The sequence below is a fragment of the Mesoplodon bidens genome (assembly GCF_964165515.1).
Source record: "Mesoplodon bidens genome assembly, chromosome: 9".
Taxonomy (NCBI): Eukaryota; Metazoa; Chordata; class Mammalia; order Artiodactyla; family Ziphiidae; genus Mesoplodon; species Mesoplodon bidens.
The window spans coordinates 13,968,597-13,987,144 of NC_138166.1; positions in this window are offsets into that span (position 1 = coordinate 13,968,597).

Sequence of the window (18,548 nt, forward strand, 5' to 3'; positions counted from 1 at the left end):
AAGTCCTCTTCCTGCTTGGAAATGAGATGGCCTGTACCTGTGCAAACACCCTAGGGCTTGTGTCTGCGTCCTCCCCCCCCTTAACCTTCAGGCAGCGGACAAATTCCAAGCTGTGCAAAACGGGATATGAGGGTGTTGTCTTCCCCCGGTGGGGAGACCTTAAGGAAAGAGGTTACAGGTGGGAATCACACCATCGGGAAATATGGAGGTGAGGTGATGTTTCAAATGTCTTCCCGCCCAGAGGTTCTACCATCCTCTGTGTGTCCCAGGCATGTTTACTTGTAGGTTGGGTCCCCTTACCCTGGAGATTTCAGCACCTGCAGTTTGGATCAGGCAGTACATTTCCCATGGGGGCTACATTAACTGGCCCATCCTCACCAGGACCCTCACTCCCACTGAAGTCCACCCTTGGGACCCTAGCCTGCTCTGGCTGCAGGGATGCGACACCTGGTTGGTTCTGCGCCGCTGAACGAATTCAGTAACAATTCCCAACCCCCTTTTGTTTTGTATTTTCATAATGGGATATAGCAGATTTGCAATGTTGTTTTCCTTTCCGGTGAACTCGTTTTTGCTTCCCTTATGCAGAGAACTTTCTGTATTTTTTGTGTGGATTGCTACCAAGCTTACATATTCTTCTTCGTGTATTACAGTGTGTTGAGTCAAGTTCTAGGTGCTAAAAGGAGGTCCTTATTCGCTAATCATTTTCTGTACTTAAGCGTAGGTATGCCAATTTCAAACTCCAGGTTGATGCCTCTCCCGCTGACTTTCCCCTTTGGTAGCCATAAGTTTGCTTTCTCAATCTGTGACTGTGTTTTTGTTAGGGAAGTTTGTTGTTTTGTATTAAGATGTAGATTGCACGTATAAGTGATATCATATGATATTCCCCTTTCTCTGACATTTGTCACCCAGTATGATTCTACCGAGGTCCATGAGAGTTCTGCAAATGGACTCATTTCCTTCATTTCATGGCTCAGTAATATTCCATGCTTCATATGTACTGCAAGTTCTGTATCCATTGTTCCTTTCTAGGACAATTAGTTTGCTTGCGAGTCTATGCTCTTGAAAAGAGGGGTGCACTCAATGTTGGGGTGCATGTGTCCTTCGATTATTGGGTTTCCCAGGATATATGCCCCAGAGTGGCATTTCTGGACCCTCTCTAGCTCTAGATTTTAGATGTTTAGGAAGCTCCAAACGGTTCTCCATAGTGGCTGTTACCAGTTTACCTTCCCACCACCAGCTGGGCAGGTTAGCTCTTTTACCACGCCTCCTCCAGCATTTCTTTTTCTTAGACTTGGTGATGATGGTCATTCTGAACGGTGAGAGGTGACACCTCTCTGTCGAGCTGATTTGCATGACCGGAATATTTGATTGCCAAAAAGGGCCTTCGGTGTTTTCCATGATATATCCCGGAAAAACCCGAACGCCCCTTTGTTCCAACCGAGTCACTGGTGCTATTAAGCAGCTTTTTACGTGCTTTACTGTGCCATAAAACCTACCTGTTGTAATGCCTTTGTTGCAATTCCGCCTTGTTTTCACGTCTTTTTCGATCACCTACCCCAAGGTATTGAGCGAGGTCAGGTGTCCTTTACAGCACAGCAGGTCTTTTAATTGGCAGTGCCCCTGAGCACCGGTTTTCAGGTTGTTGTTACGGGAAGCGGCCACAAGGCGGCAGGCTTTCCTTCAGCCCCACTCGTGTACCAGGGTCAACCAGGGCCTTTGGGGAAGTCCTCTTCCTGCTTGGAAATGAGATGGCCTGTACCTGTGCAAACACCCTAGGGCTTGTGTCTGCGTCCTCCCCCCCCTTAACCTTCAGGCAGCGGACAAATTCCAAGCTGTGCAAAACGGGATATGAGGGTGTTGTCTTCCCCCGGTGGGGAGACCTTAAGGAAAGAGGTTACAGGTGGGAATCACACCATCGGGAAATATGGAGGTGAGGTGATGTTTCAAATGTCTTCCCGCCCAGAGGTTCTACCATCCTCTGGGTGTCCCAGGCATGTTTACTTGTAGGTTAGGTGCCCTTACCCTGGAGATTTCAGCACCTGCAGTTTGGATCAGGCAGTACATTTCCCATGGGGGCTGCATTAACTGGCCCATCCTCACCAGGACCCTCACTCCCACTGAAGTCCACCCTTGGGACCCTAGCCTGCTCTGGCTGCAGGGATGCGACACCTGGTTGGTTCTGCACCGCTGAACGAATTCAGCAACAATTCCCAACCCGCTTTTGTTTTGTATTTTCATAATGGGATATAGCAGATTTGCAATGTTGTTTTCCTTGCCGGTGAACTCGTATTTGCTTCCCTTACGCAGAGATGTTTCTGTATTTTTTGTGTGGATTGCTACCAAGCTTACATATTCTTCTTCGTGTATTACAGTGTGTTGAGTCAAGTTCTAGGTGCTAAAAGCAGGTCCTTATTCGCTAATCATTTTCTGTACTTAAGGGTAGGTATGCCAATTTCAAACTCCAGGTTGATGCCTCTCCCGCTGACTTTCCCCTTTGGTAGCCATAAGTTTGCTTTCTCAATCTGTGACTGTGTTTCTGTTAGGGAAGTTTGTTGTTTTGTATTAAGATGTAGATTGGACCTATAAGTGATATCATACGATATTCCGCTTTCTCTGACATTTGTCACCCAGTATGATTCTACCTAGGTCCATGCGAGTTCTGCAAATGGACTCATTTCCTTCATTTCATGGCTCAGTAATATTCCATGCTTCATAGGTACTGCAAGTTCTGTATCCATTGTTCCTTTCTAGGACAATTAGTTTGCTTGTGAGTCTATGCTCTTGAAAAGAGGGGTGCACTCAATGTTGGGGTGCATGTGTCCTTCGATTACTGGGTTTCCCAGGGTATATGCCCCAGAGTGGCATTTCTGGATCCTCTGTAGCTCTAGATTTTAGATGTTTAGGAAGCTCCAAACGGTACTCCATAGTGGCTGTTACCAGTTTACCTTCCCACCACCAGCTGGGCAGGGTTAGCTCTTTTACCACGCCTCCTCCAGCATTTCTTTTTTCTTAGACTTGGTGATGATGGTCATTCTGAACGGTGAGAGGTGACACCTCTCTGTCGAGCTGATTTGCATTAGCGGAATATTTGATTGCCAAAAAGGGCCTTCGGTGTTTTCCACGATATAGCCCGGAAAAACCCGAACGCCCCTTTGTTCCAACCGAGTCACTGGTGCTATTAAGCAGCTTTTTACGTGCTTTAATGTGCCAGTAAAACCTACCTGTTGTAATGCCTTTGTTGCAATTCCGCCTTGTTTTCACGTCTTTTTCGATCACCTAACCCAAGGTATTGAGCGAGGTCAGGTGTCCTTTACAGCACAGCAGGTCTTTTAATTGGCAGTGCCCCTGAGCACCGGTTTTCAGGTTGTTGTTACGGGAAGCGGCCACAAGGCGTCAGGCTTTCCTTCAGCCCCACTCGTGTACCAGGGGCAACCAGGGCCTTTGGGGAAGTCCTCTTCCTGCTTGGAAATGAGATGGCCTGTACCTGTGCAAACACCCTAGGGCTTGTGTCTGAGTCCTCCCCCCCTTAACCTTCAGGCAGCAGACAAATTCCAAGCTGTGCAAAACGGGATATGAGGGTGTTGTCTTCCCCCGGTGGGGAGACCGTAAGGAAAGAGGTTACAGGTGGGAATCACACCATCGGGAAATATGGAGGTGAGGTGATGTTTCAAATGTCTTCCCGCCCAGAGGTTCTACCATCCTCTGGGTGTCCCAGGCATGGTTACTTGTAGGTTGGGTCCCCTTACCCTGGAGATTTCAGCACCTGCAGTTTGGATCAGGCAGTACATTTCCCATGGGGGCTGCATTAACTGGCCCATCCTCACCAGGACCCTCACTCCCACTGAAGTCCACCCTTGGGACCCTAGCCTGCTCTGGCTGCAGGGATGCGACACCTGGTTGGTTCTGCACCGCTGAACGAATTCAGCAACAATTCCCAACCCCCTTTTGTTTTGTATTTTCATAATGGGTTATAGCAGATTTGCAATGTTGTTTTCCTTTCCGGTGAACTCGTATTTGCTTCCCTTACGCAGAGACGTTTCTGTATTTTTTGTGTGGATTGCTACCAAGCTTACATATTCTTCTTCGTGTATTACAGTGTGTTGAGTCAAGTTCTAGGTGCTAAAAGCAGGTCCTTATTCGCTAATCATTTTCTGTACTTAAGGGTAGGTAGGCCAATTTCAAACTCCAGGTTGATGCCTCTCCCGCTGACTTTCCCCTTTGGTAGCCATAAGTTAGCTTTCTCAATCTGTGACTGTGTTTCTGTTAGGGAAGTTTGTTGTTTTGTATTAAGATGTAGATTGGACCTATAAGTGATATCATACGATATTCCGCTTTCTCTGACATTTGTCACCCAGTATGATTCTACCTAGGTCCATGCGAGTTCTGCAAATGGACTCATTTCCTTCATTTCATGGCTCAGTAATATTCCATGCTTCATAGGTACTGCAAGTTCTGTATCCATTGTTCCTTTCTAGGACAATTAGTTTGCTTGTGAGTCTATGCTCTTGAAAAGAGGGGTGCACTCAATGTTGGGGTGCATGTGTCCTTCGATTACTGGGTTTCCCAGGGTATATGCCCCAGAGTGGCATTTCTGGATCCTCTGTAGCTCTAGATTTTAGATGTTTAGGAAGCTCCAAAAGGTACTCCATAGTGGCTGTTACCAGTTTACCTTCCCACCACCAGCTGGGCAGGGTTAGCTCTTTTACCACGCCTCCTCCAGCATTTCTTTTTTCTTAGACTTGGTGATGATGGTCATTCTGAACGGTGAGAGGTGACACCTCTCTGTCGAGCTGATTTGCATTAGCGGAATATTTGATTGCCAAAAAGGGCCTTCGGTGTTTTCCACGATATAGCCCGGAAAAACCCGAACGCCCCTTTGTTCCAACCGAGTCACTGGTGCTATTAAGCAGCTTTTTACGTGCTTTAATGTGCCAGTAAAACCTACCTGTTGTAATGCCTTTGTTGCAATTCCGCCTTGTTTTCACGTCTTTTTCGATCACCTACCCCAAGGTATTGAGCGAGGTCAGGTGTCCTTTACAGCACAGCAAGTCTTTTAATTGGCAGTGCCCCTGAGCACCGGTTTTCAGGTTGTTGTTACGGGAAGCGGCCACAAGGCGGCAGGCTTTCCTTCAGCCCCACTCGTGTACCAGGGGCAACCAGGGCCTTTGGGGAAGTCCTCTTCCTGCTTGGAAATGAGATGGCCTGTACCTGTGCAAACACCCTAGGGCTTGTGTCTGAGTCCTCCCCCCCCTTAACCTTCAGGCAGCGGACAAATTCCAAGCTGTGCAAAACGGGATATGAGGGTGTTGTCTTCCCCCGGTGGGGAGACCTTAAGGAAAGAGGTTACAGGTGGGAATCACACCATCGGGAAATATGGAGGTGAGGTGATGTTTCAAATGTCTTCCCGCCCAGAGGTTCTACCATCCTCTGGGTGACCCAGGCATGTTTACTTGTAGGTTGGGTCCCCTTACCCTCGAGATTTCAGCACCTGCAGTTTGAATCAGGCAGTACATTTCCCATGGGGGCTACATTAACTGGCCCATCCTCACCAGGACCCTCACTCCCACTGAAGTCCACCCTTGGGACCCTAGCCTGCTCTGGCTGCAGGGATGCGACACCTGGTTGGTTCTGCGCCGCTGAACGAATTCAGTAACAATTCCCAACCCCCTTTTGTTTTGTATTTTCATAATGGGATATAGCAGATTTGCAATGTTGTCTTCCTTTCCGGTGAACTCGTATTTGCTTCCCTTATGCAGAGAACTTTCTGTATTTTTTGTGTGGATTGCTACCAAGCTTACATATTCTTCTTCGTGTATTACAGTGTGTTGAGTCAAGTTCTAGGTGCTAAAAGGAGGTCCTTATTCGCTAATCATTTTCTGTACTTAAGCGTAGGTATGCCAATTTCAAACTCCAGGTTGATGCCTCTCCCGCTGACTTTCCCCTTTGGTAGCCATAAGTTTGCTTTCTCAATCTGTGACTGTGTTTCTGTTAGGGAAGTTTGTTGTTTTGTATTAAGATGTAGATTGCACGTATAAGTGATATCATATGATATTCCCCTTTCTCTGACATTTGTCACCCAGTATGATTCTACCGAGGTCCATGAGAGTTCTGCAAATGGACTCATTTCCTTCATTTCATGGCTCAGTAATATTCCATGCTTCATATGTACTGCAAGTTCTGTATCCATTGTTCCTTTCTAGGACAATTAGTTTGCTTGCGAGTCTATGCTCTTGAAAAGAGGGGTGCACTCAATGTTGGGGTGCATGTGTCCTTCGATTACTGGGTTTCCCAGGATATATGCCCCAGAGTGGCATTTCTGGATCCTCTCTAGCTCTAGATTTTAGATGTTTAGGAAGCTCCAAACGGTTCTCCATAGTGGCTGTTACCAGTTTACCTCCCCACCACCAGCTGGGCAGGTTAGCTCTTTTACCACGCCTCCTCCAGCATTTCTTTTTTCTTAGACTTGGTGATGATGGTCATTCTGAATGGTGAGAGGTGACACCTCTCTGTCGAGCTGATTTGCATTAGCGGAATATTTGATTGCCAAAAAGGGCCTTCGGTGTTTTCCACGATATAGCCCGGAAAAACCCGAATGCCCCTTTGTTCCAACCGAGTCACTGGTGCTATTAAGCAGCTTTTTACGTGCTTTAATGTGCCAGTAAAACCTACCTGTTGTAATGCCTTTGTTGCAATTCCGCCTTGTTTTCACGTCTTTTTCGATCACCTACCCCAAGGTATTGAGCGAGGTCAGGTGTCCTTTACAGCACAGCAGGTCTTTTAATTGGCAGTGCCCCTGAGCACCGGTTTTCAGGTTGTTGTTACGGGAAGCGGCCACAAGGCGGCAGGCTTTCCTTCAGCCCCACTCGTGTACCAGGGGCAACCAGGGCCTTTGGGGAAGTCCTCTTCCTGCTTGGAAATGAGATGGCCTGTACCTGTGCAAACACCCTAGGGCTTGTGTCTGAGTCCTCCCCCACCCTTAACCTTCAGGCAGCGGACATATTCCAAGCTGTGCAAAACGGGATATGAGGGTGTTGTCTTCCCCTGGTGGGGAGACCTTAAGGAAAGAGGTTACAGGTGGGAATCACACCATCGGGAAATATGGAGGTGAGGTGATGTTTCAAATGTATTCCCGCCCAGAGGTTCTACCATCCTCTGGGTGTCCCAGGCATGTTTACTTGTAGGTTTGGTCCCCTTACCCTGGAGATTTCAGCACCTGCAGTTTGGATCAGGCAGTACATTTCCCATGGGGGCTGCATTAACTGGCCCATCCTCACCAGGACCCTCACTCCCACTGAAGTCCACCCTTGGGACCCTAGCCTGCTCTGGCTGCAGGGATGCGACACCTGGTTGGTTCTGCACCACTGAACGAATTCAGCAACAATTCCCAACCCGCTTTTGTTTTGTATTTTCATAATGGGATATAGCAGATTTGCAATGTTGTTTTCCTTTCCGGTGAACTCGTATTTGCTTCCCTTACGCAGAGATGTTTCTGTATTTTTTGTGTGGATTGCTACCAAGCTTACATATTCTTCTTCGTGTATTACAGTGTGTTGAGTCAAGTTCTAGGTGCTAAAAGCAGGTCCTTATTCGCTAATCATTTTCTGTACTTAAGGGTAGGTATGCCAATTTCAAACTCCAGGTTGATGCCTCTCCCGCTGACTTTCCACTTTGGTAGCCATAAGTTTGCTTTCTCAATCTGTGACTGTGTTTCTGTTAGGGAAGTTTGTTGTTTTGTATTAAGATGTAGATTGGACCTATAAGTGATATCATATGATATTCCGCTTTCTCTGACATTTGTCACCCAGTATGATTCTACCTAGGTCCATGCGAGTTCTGCAAATGGACTCATTTCCTTCATTTCATGGCTCAGTAATATTCCATGCTTCATAGGTACTGCAAGTTCTGTATCCATTGTTCCTTTCTAGGACAATTAGTTTCCTTGCGAATCTATGCTCTTGAAAAGAGGGGTGCACTCAATGTTGGGGTGCATGTGTCCTTCGATTACTGGGTTTCCCAGGGTATATGCCCCAGAGTGGCATTTCTGGATCCTCTGTAGCTCTAGATTTTAGATGTTTAGGAAGCTCCAAACGGTTCTCCATAGTGGCTGTTACCAGTTTACCTTACCCCACGAGCTGGGCTGGGTTAGCTCATTTACCACGCCTCCTCCAGCATTTCTTTTTTCTTAGACTTGGTGATGATGGTCATTCTGAACGGTGAGAGGTGACACCTCTCTGTCGAGCTGATTTGCATTAGCGGAATATTTGATTGCCAAAAAGGGCCTTCGGTGTTTTCCACGATATAGCCCGGAAAAACCCGAACGCCCCTTTGTTCCAACCGAGTCACTGGTGCTATTAAGCAGCTTTTTACATGCTTTACTGTGCCAGTAAAACCTACCTGTTGTAATGCCTTTGTTGCAATTCCGCCTTGTTTTCACGTCTTTTTCGATCACCTACCCCAAGGTATTGAGCGAGGTCAGGTGTCCTTTACAGCACAGCAGGTCTTTTAATTGGCAGTGCCCCTGAGCACCGGTTTTCAGGTTGTTGTTACGGGAAGCGGCCACAAGGCGTCAGGCTTACCTTCAGCCCCACTCGTGTACCAGGGGCAACCAGGGCCTTTGGGGAAGTCCTCTTCCTGCTTGGAAATGAGATGGCCTGTACCTGTGCAAACACCCTAGGGCTTGTGTCTGAGTCCTCCCCCCCTTAACCTTCAGGCAGCGGACAAATTCCAAGCTGTGCAAAACGGGATATGAGGGTGTTGTCTTCCCCCGGTTGGGAGACCTTAAGGAAAGAGGTTACAGGTGGGAATCACACCATCGGGAAATATGGAGGTGAGGTGATGTTTCAAATGTCTTCCCGCCCAGAGGTTCTACCATCCTCTGGGTGTCCCAGGCATGTTTACTTGTAGGTTGGGTCCCCTTACCCTGGAGATTTCAGCACCTGCAGTTTGGATCAGGCAGTACATTTCCCATGGGGGCTGCATTAACTGGCCCATCCTCACCAGGATCCTCACTCCCACTGAAGTCCACCCTTGGGACCCTAGCCTGCTCTGGCTGCAGTGATGTGACACCTGGTTGGTTCTGCACCGCTGAACGAATTCAGTAACAATTCCCAACCCCCTTTTGTTTTGTATTTTCATAATGGGATATAGCAGATTTGCAATGTTGTTTTCCTTTCCGGTGAACTCGTATTTGCTTCCCTTATGCAGAGAACTTTCTGTATTTTTTGTGTGGATTGCTACCAAGCTTACATATTCTTCTTCGTGTATTACAGTGTGTTGAGTCAAGTTCTAGGTGCTAAAAGGAGGTCCTTATTCGCTAATCATTTTCTGTACTTAAGCGTAGGTATGCCAATTTCAAACTCCAGGTTGATGCCTCTCCCGCTGACTTTCCCCTTTGGTAGCCATAAGTTTGCTTTCTCAATCTGTGACTGTGTTTCTGTTAGGGAAGTTTGTTGTTTTGTATTAAGATGTAGATTGCACGTATAAGTGATATCATATGATATTCCCCTTTCTCTGACATTTGTCACCCAGTATGATTCTACCGAGGTCCATGAGAGTTCTGCAAATGGACTCATTTCCTTCATTTCATGGCTCAGTAATATTCCATGCTTCATATGTACTGCAAGTTCTGTATCCATTGTTCCTTTCTAGGACAATTAGTTTGCTTGCAAGTCTATGCTCTTGAAATGAGGGGTGCACTCAATGTTGGGGTGCATGTGTCCTTCGATTACTGGGTTTCCCAGGATATATGCCCCAGAGTGGCATTTCTGGATCCTCTGTAGCTCTAGATTTTAGATGTTTAGAAAGCTCCAAACGGTTCTCCATAGTGGCTGTTACCAGTTTACCTTCCCACCACCAGCTGGGCAGGGTTAGCTCTTTTACCACGCCTCCTCCAGCATTTCTTTTTCTTAGACTTGGTGATGATGGTCATTCTGAACGGTGAGAGGTGACACCTCTCTGTCGAGCTGATTTGCATGACCGGAATATTTGATTGCCAAAAAGGGCCTTCGGTGTTTTCCACGATATAGCCCGGAAAAACCCGAACGCCCCTTTGTTCCAACCGAGTCACTGGTGCTATTAAGCAGCTTTTTACGTGCTTTAATGTGCCAGTAAAACCTACCTGTTGTAATGCCTTTGTTGCAATTCCGCCTTGTTTTCACGTCTTTTTCGATCACCTACCCCAAGGTATTGAGCGAGGTCAGGTGTCCTTTACAGCACAGCAGGTCTTTTAATTGGCAGTGGCCCTGAGCACCGGTTTTCAGGTTGTTGTTACAGGAAGCGGCCACAAGGCGTCAGGCTTTCCTTCAGCCCCACTCGTGTACCAGGGGCAACCAGGGCCTTTGGGGAAGTCCTCTTCCTGCTTGGAAATGAGATGGCCTGTACCTGTGCAAACACCCTACGGCTTGTGTCTGAGTCCTCCCCCCCTTAACCTTCAGGCAGCAGACAAATTCCAAGCTGTGCAAAACGGGATATGAGGGTGTTGTCTTCCCCCGGTGGGGAGACCTTAAGGAAAGAGGTTACAGGTGGGAATCACACCATCGGGAAATATGGAGGTGAGGTGATGTTTCAAATGTCTTCCCGCCCAGAGGTTCTACCATCCTCTGGGTGTCCCAGGCATGGTTACTTGTAGGTTGGGTCCCCTTACCCTGGAGATTTCAGCACCTGCAGTTTGGATCAGGCAGTACATTTCCCATGGGGGCTGCATTAACTGGCCCATCCTCACCAGGACCCTCACTCCCACTGAAGTCCACCCTTGGGACCCTAGCCTGCTCTGGCTGCAGGGATGCGACACCTGGTTGGTTCTGCACCGCTGAACGAATTCAGCAACAATTCCCAACCCCCTTTTGTTTTGTATTTTCATAATGTGTTATAGCAGATTTGCAATGTTGTTTTCCTTTCCGGTGAACTCGTATTTGCTTCCCTTACGCAGAGACGTTTCTGTATTTTTTGTGTGGATTGCTACCAAGCTTACATATTCTTCTTCGTGTATTACAGTGTGTTGAGTCAAGTTCTAGGTGCTAAAAGGAGGTCCTTATTCGCTAATCATTTTCTGTACTTAAGCGTAGGTATGCCAATTTCAAACTCCAGGTTGATGCCTCTCCCGCTGACTTTCCCCTTTGGTAACCATAAGTTTGCTTTCTCAATCTGTGACTGTTTTTCTGTTAGGGAAGTTTGTTGTTTTGTATTAAGATGTAGATTGCACGTATAAGTGATATCATATGACATTCCCCTTTCTCTGACATTTGTCACCCAGTATGATTCTACCGAGGTCCATGAGAGTTCTGCAAATGGACTCATTTCCTTCATTTCATGGCTCAGTAATATTCCATGCTTCATATGTACTGCAAGTTCTGTATCCATTGTTCCTCTCTAGGACAATTAGTTTGCTTGCAAGTCTATGCTCTTGAAAAGAGGGGTGCACTCAATGTTGGGGTGCATGTGTCCTTCGATTACTGGGTTTCCCAGGATATATGCCCCAGAGTGGCATTTCTGGATCCTCTGTAGCTCTAGATTTTAGATGTTTAGGAAGCTCCAAACGGTTCTCCATAGTGGCTGTTACCAGTTTACCTTCCCCCCACCAGCTGGGCAGGGTTAGCTCTTTTACCACGCCTCCTCCAGCATTTCTTTTTTCTTAGACTTGGTGATGATGGTCATTCTGAATGGTGAGAGGTGACACCTCTCTGTCGAGCTGATTTGCATTAGCGGAATATTTGATTGCCAAAAAGGGCCTTCGGTGTTTTCCACGATATAGCCCGGAAAAACCCGAACGCCCCTTTGTTCCAACCGAGTCACTGGTGCTATTAAGCAGCTTTTTACATGCTTTACTGTGCCAGTAAAACCTACCTGTTGTAATGCCTTTGTTGCAATTCCGCCTTGTTTTCACGTCTTTTTCGATCACCTACCCCAAGGTATTGAGCGAGGTCAGGTGTCCTTTACAGCACAGCAGGTCTTTTAATTGGCAGTGCCCCTGAGCACCGGTTTTCAGGTTGTTGTTACGGGAAGCGGCCACAAGGCGGCAGGCTTTCCTTCAGCCCCACTCGTGTACCAGGGGCAACCAGGGCTTTTGGGGAAGTCCTCTTCCTGCTTGGAAATGAGATGGCCTGTACCTGTGCAAACACCCTAGGGCTTGTGTCTGAGTCCTCCCCCCCCTTAACCTTCAGGCAGCGGACAAATTCCAAGCTGTGCAAAACGGGATATGAGGGTGTTGTCTTCCCCCGGTGGGGAGACCTTAAGGAAAGAGGTTACAGGTGGGAATCACACCATCGGGAAATATGGAGGTGAGGTGATGTTTCAAATGTCTTCCCACCCAGAGGTTCTACCATCCTCTGGGTGTCCCAGGCATGTTTACTTGTAGGTTGGGTCCCCTTACCCAGGAGATTTCAGCACCTGCAGTTTGGATCAGGCAGTACATTTCCCATGGGGGCTGCATTAACTGGCCCATCCTCACCAGGACCCTCACTCCCACTGAAGTCCACCCTTGGGACCCTAGCATGCTCTGGCTGCAGGGATGCGACACCTGGTTGGTTCTGCGCCGCTGAACGAATTCAGTAACAATTCCCAACCCCCTTTTGTTTTGTATTTTCATAATGGGATATAGCAGATTTGCAATGTTGTTTTCCTTTCCGGTGAACTCGTATTTGCTTCCCTTACGCAGAGACGTTTCGGTATTTTTTGTGTGGATTGCTACCAAGCTTACATATTCTTCTTCGTGTATTACAGTGTGTTGAGTCAAGTTCTAGGTGCTAAAAGCAGGTCCTTATTCGCTAATCATTTTCTGTACTTAAGGGTAGGTATGCCAATTTCAAACTCCAGGTTGATGCCTCTCCCGCTGACTTTGCCCTTTGGTAGCCATAAGTTTGCTTTCTCAATCTGTGACTGTGTTTCTGTTAGGGAAGTTTGTTGTTTTGTATTAAGATGTAGATTGGACCTATAAGTGATATCATATGATATTCCGCTTTCTCTGACATTTGTCACCCAGTATGATTCTACCGAGGTCCATGCGAGTTCTGCAAATGGACTCATTTCCTTCATTTCATGGCTCAGTAATATTCCATGCTTCATATGTACTGCAAGTTCTGTATCCATTGTTCCTCTCTAGGACAATTAGTTTGCTTGCGAGTCTATGCTCTTGAAAAGAGGGGTGCACTCAATGTTGGGGTGCATGTGTCCTTCGATTACTGGGTTTCCCAGGGTATATGCCCCAGAGTGGCATTTCTGGATCCTCTGTAGCTCTAGATTTTAGATGTTTAGGAAGCTCCAAACGGTTCTCCATAGTGGCTGTTACCAGTTTACCTTCCCACCACCAGCTGGGCAGGGTTAGCTCTTTTACCACGCCTCCTCCAGCATTTCTTTTTCTTAGACTTGGTGATGATGGTCATTCTGAACGGTGAGAGGTGACACCTCTCTGTCGAGCTGATTTGCATTAGCGGAATATTTGATTGCCAAAAAGGGCCTTCGGTGTTTTCCACGATATAGCCCGGAAAAACCCGAACGCCCCTTTGTTCCAACCGAGTCACTGGTGCTATTAAGCAGCTTTTTACGTGCTTTAATGTGCCAGTAAAACCTACCTGTTGTAATGCCTTTGTTGCAATTCCGCCTTGTTTTCACGTCTTTTTCGATCACCTACCCCAAGGTATTGAGCGAGGTCAGGTGTCCTTTACAGCACAGCAGGTCTTTTAATTGGCAGTGCCCCTGAGCACCGGTTTTCAGGTTGTTGTTACGGGAAGCGGCCACAAGGCGGCAGGCTTTCCTTCAGCCCCACGCGTGTACCAGGGGCAACCAGGGCCTTTGGGGAAGTCCTCTTCCTGCTTGGAAATGAGATGGCCTGTACCTGTGCAAACACCCTAGGGCTTGTGTCTGAGTCCTCCCCCCCCCCTTAACCTTCAGGCAGCGGACAAATTCCAAGCTGTGCAAAACGGGATATGAGGGTGTTGTCTTCCCCTGGTGGGGAGACCTTAAGGAAAGAGGTTACAGGTGGGAATCACACCATCGGGAAATATGGAGGTGAGGTGATGTTTCAAATGTCTTCCCGCCCAGAGGTTCTACCATCCTCTGGGTGTCCCAGGCATGTTTACTTGTAGGTTGGGTCCCCTTACCCTGGAGATTTCAGCACCTGCAGTTTGGATCAGGCAGTACATTTCCCATGGGGGCTGCATTAACTGGCCCATCCTCACCAGGACCCTCACTCCCACTGAAGTCCACCCTTGGGACCCTAGCCTGCTCTGGCTGCAGGGATGCGACACCTGGTTGGTTCTGCACCGCTGAACGAATTCAGCAACAATTCCCAACCCGCTTTTGTTTTGTATTTTCATAATGGGATATAGCAGATTTGCAATGTTGTTTTCCTTTCCGGTGAACTCGTATTTGCTTCCCTTACGCAGAGATGTTTCTGTATTTTTTGTGTGGATTGCTACCAAGCTTACATATTCTTCTTCGTGTATTACAGTGTGTTGAGTCAAGTTCTAGGTGCTAAAAGCAGGTCCTTATTCGCTAATCATTTTCTGTACTTAAGGGTAGGTATGCCAATTTCAAACTCCAGGTTGATGCCTCTCCCGCTGACTTTCCCCTTTGGTAGCCATAAGTTTGCTTTCTCAATCTGTGACTGTGTTTCTGTTAGGGAAGTTTGTTGTTTTGTATTAAGATGTAGATTGGACCTATAAGTGATATCATACGATATTCCGCTTTCTCTGACATTTGTCACCCAGTATGATTCTACCTAGGTCCATGCGAGTTCTGCAAATGGACTCATTTCCTTCATTTCATGGCTCAGTAATATTCCATGCTTCATAGGTACTGCAAGTTCTGTATCCATTGTTCCTTTCTAGGACAATTAGTTTGCTTGTGACTCTATGCTCTTGAAAAGAGGGGTGCACTCAATGTTGGGGTGCATGTGTCCTTCGATTACTGGGTTTCCCAGGGTATATGCCCCAGAGTGGCATTTCTGGATCCTCTGTAGCTCTAGATTTTAGATGTTTAGGAAGCTCCAAACGGTACTCCATAGTGGCTGTTACCAGTTTACCTTCCCACCACCAGCTGGGCAGGGTTAGCTCTTTTACCACGCCTCCTCCAGCATTTCTTTTTTCTTAGACTTGGTGATGATGGTCATTCTGAACGGTGAGAGGTGACACCTCTCTGTCGAGCTGATTTGCATTAGCGGAATATTTGATTGCCAAAAAGGGCCTTCGGTGTTTTCCACGATATAGCCCGGAAAAACCCGAACGCCCCTTTGTTCCAACCGAGTCACTGGTGCTATTAAGCAGCTTTTTACGTGCTTTAATGTGCCAGTAAAACCTACCTGTTGTAATGCCTTTGTTGCAATTCCGCCTTGTTTTCACGTCTTTTTCGATCACCTACCCCAAGGTATTGAGCGAGGTCAGGTGTCCTTTACAGCACAGCAGGTCTTTTAATTGGCAGTGCCCCTGAGCACCGGTTTTCAGGTTGTTGTTACGGGAAGCGGCCACAAGGCGGCAGGCTTTCCTTCAGCCCCACTCGTGTACCAGGGGCAACCAGGGCCTTTGGGGAAGTCCTCTTCCTGCTTGGAAATGAGATGGCCTGTACCTGTGCAAACACCCTAGGGCTTGTGTCTGAGTCCTCCCCCCCCTTAACCTTCAGGCAGCGGACAAATTCCAAGCTGTGCAAAACGGGATATGAGGGTGTTGTCTTCCCCTGGTGGGGAGACCTTAAGGAAAGAGGTTACAGGTGGGAATCACACCATCGGGAAATATGGAGGTGAGGTGATGTTTCAAATGTCTTCCCGCCCAGAGGTTCTACCATCCTCTGGGTGTCCCAGGCATGTTTACTTGTAGGTTGGGTCCCCTTACCCTGGAGATTTCAGCACCTGCAGTTTGGATCAGGCAGTACATTTCCCATGGGGGCTGCATTAACTGGCCCATCCTCACCAGGACCCTCACTCCCACTGAAGTCCACCCTTGGGACCCTAGCCTGCTCTGGCTGCAGGGATGCGACACCTGGTTGGTTCTGCACCGCTGAACGAATTCAGCAACAATTCCCAACCCCCTTTTGTTTTGTATTTTCATAATGGGATATAGCAGATTTGCAATGTTGTTTTCCTTTCCGGTGAACTCGTATTTGCTTCCCTTACGCAGAGATGTTTCTGTATTTTTTGTGTGGATTGCTACCAAGCTTACATATTCTTCTTCGTGTATTACAGTGTGTTGAGTCAAGTTCTAGGTGCTAAAAGCAGGTCCTTATTCGCTAATCATTTTCTGTACTTAAGGGTAGGTATGCCAATTTCAAACTCCAGGTTGATGCCTCTCCCGCTGACTTTGCCCTTTGCTAGCCATAAGTTTGCTTTCTCAATCTGTGACTGTGTTTCTGTTAGGGAAGTTTGTTGTTTTGTATTAAGATGTAGATTGGACCTATAAGTGATATCATATGATATTCCGCTTTCTCTGACATTTGTCACCCAGTATGATTCTACCGAGGTCCATGCGAGTTCTGCAAATGGACTCATTTCCTTCATTTCATGGCTCAGTAATATTCCATGCTTCATATGTACTGCAAGTTCTGTATCCATTGTTCCTTTCTAGGACAATTAGTTTGCTTGCGAGTCTATGCTCTTGAAAAGAGGGGTGCACTCAATGTTGGGGTGCATGTGTCCTTCGATTACTGGGTTTCCCAGGGTATATGCCCCAGAGTGGCATTTCTGGATCCTCTGTAGCTCTAGATTTTAGATGTTTAGGAAGCTCCAAACGGTTCTCCATAGTGGCTGTTACCAGTTTACCTTCCCACCACCAGCTGGGCAGGGTTAGCTCTTTTACCACGCCTCCTCCAGCATTTCTTTTTCTTAGACTTGGTGATGATGGTCATTCTGAACGGTGAGAGGTGACACCTCTCTGTCGAGCTGATTTGCATGACCGGAATATTTGATTGCCAAAAAGGGCCTTCGGTGTTTTCCATGATATATCCCGGAAAAACCCGAACGCCCCTTTGTTCCAACCGAGTCACTGGTGCTATTAAGCAGCTTTTTACGTGCTTTACTGTGCCATAAAACCTACCTGTTGTAATGCCTTTGTTGCAATTCCGCCTTGTTTTCACGTCTTTTTCGATCACCTACCCCAAGGTATTGAGCGAGGTCAGGTGTCCTTTACAGCACAGCAGGTCTTTTAATTGGCAGTGCCCCTGAGCACCGGTTTTCAGGTTGTTGTTACGGGATGCGGCCACAAGGCGTCAGGCTTTCCTTCAGCCCCACTCGTGTACCAGGGGCAACCAGGGCCTTTGGGGAAGTCCTCTTCCTGCTTGGAAATGAGATGGCCTGTACCTGTGCAAACACCCTAGGGCTTGTGTCTGAGTCCTCCCCCACCTTAACCTTCAGGCAGCGGACAAATTCCAAGCTGTTCAAAACGGGATATGAGGGTGTTGTCTTCCCCCGGTGGGGAGACCTTAAGGAAAGAGGTTACAGGTGGGAATCACACCATCGGGAAATATGGAGGTGAGGTGATGTTTCAAATGTCTTCCCGCCCAGAGGTTCTACCATCCTCTGGGTGTCCCAGGCATGTTTACTTGTAGGTTGGGTCCCCTTACCCTCGAGATTTCAGCACCTGCAGTTTGGATCAGGCAGTACATTTCCCATGGGGGCTACATTAACTGGCCCATCCTCACCAGGACCCTCACTCCCACTGAAGTCCACCCTTGGGACCCTAGCCTGCTCTGGCTGCAGGGATGCGACACCTGGTTGGTTCTGCGCCGCTGAACGAATTCAGTAACAATTCCCAACCCCCTTTTGTTTTGTATTTTCATAATGGGATATAGCAGATTTGCAATGTTGTTTTCCTTTCCGGTGAACTCGTATTTGCTTCCCTTATGCAGAGAACTTTCTGTATTTTTTGTGTGGATTGCTACCAAGCTTACATATTCTTCTTCGTGTATTACAGTGTGTTGAGTCAAGTTCTAGGTGCTAAAAGGAGGTCCTTATTCGCTAATCATTTTCTGTACTTAAGCGTAGGTATGCCAATTTCAAACTCCAGGTTGATGCCTCTCCCGCTGACTTTCCCCTTTGGTAGCCATAAGTTTGCTTTCTCAATTTGTGACTGTGTTTCTGTTAGGGAAGTTTGTTGTTTTGTATTAAGATGTAGATTGCACGTATAAGTGATATCATATGATATTCCCCTTTCTCTGACATTTGTCACCCAGTATGATTCTACCGAGGTCCATGAGAGTTCTGCAAATGGACTCATTTCCTTCATTTCATGGCTCAGTAATATTCCATGCTTCATATGTACTGCAAGTTCTGTATCCATTGTTCCTTTCTAGGACAATTAGTTTGCTTGCGAGTCTATGCTCTTGAAAAGAGGGGTGCACTCAATGTTGGGGTGCATGTGTCCTTCGATTACTGGGTTTCCCAGAATATATGCCCCAGAGTGGCATTTCTGGATCCTCTGTAGGTCTAGATTTTAGATGTTTAGGAAGCTCCAAACGGTTCTCCATAGTGGCTGTTACCAGTTTACCTTCCCACAACCAGCTGGGCAGGTTAGCTCTTTTACCACGCCTCCTCCAGCATTTCTTTTTTCTTAGACTTGGTGATGATGGTC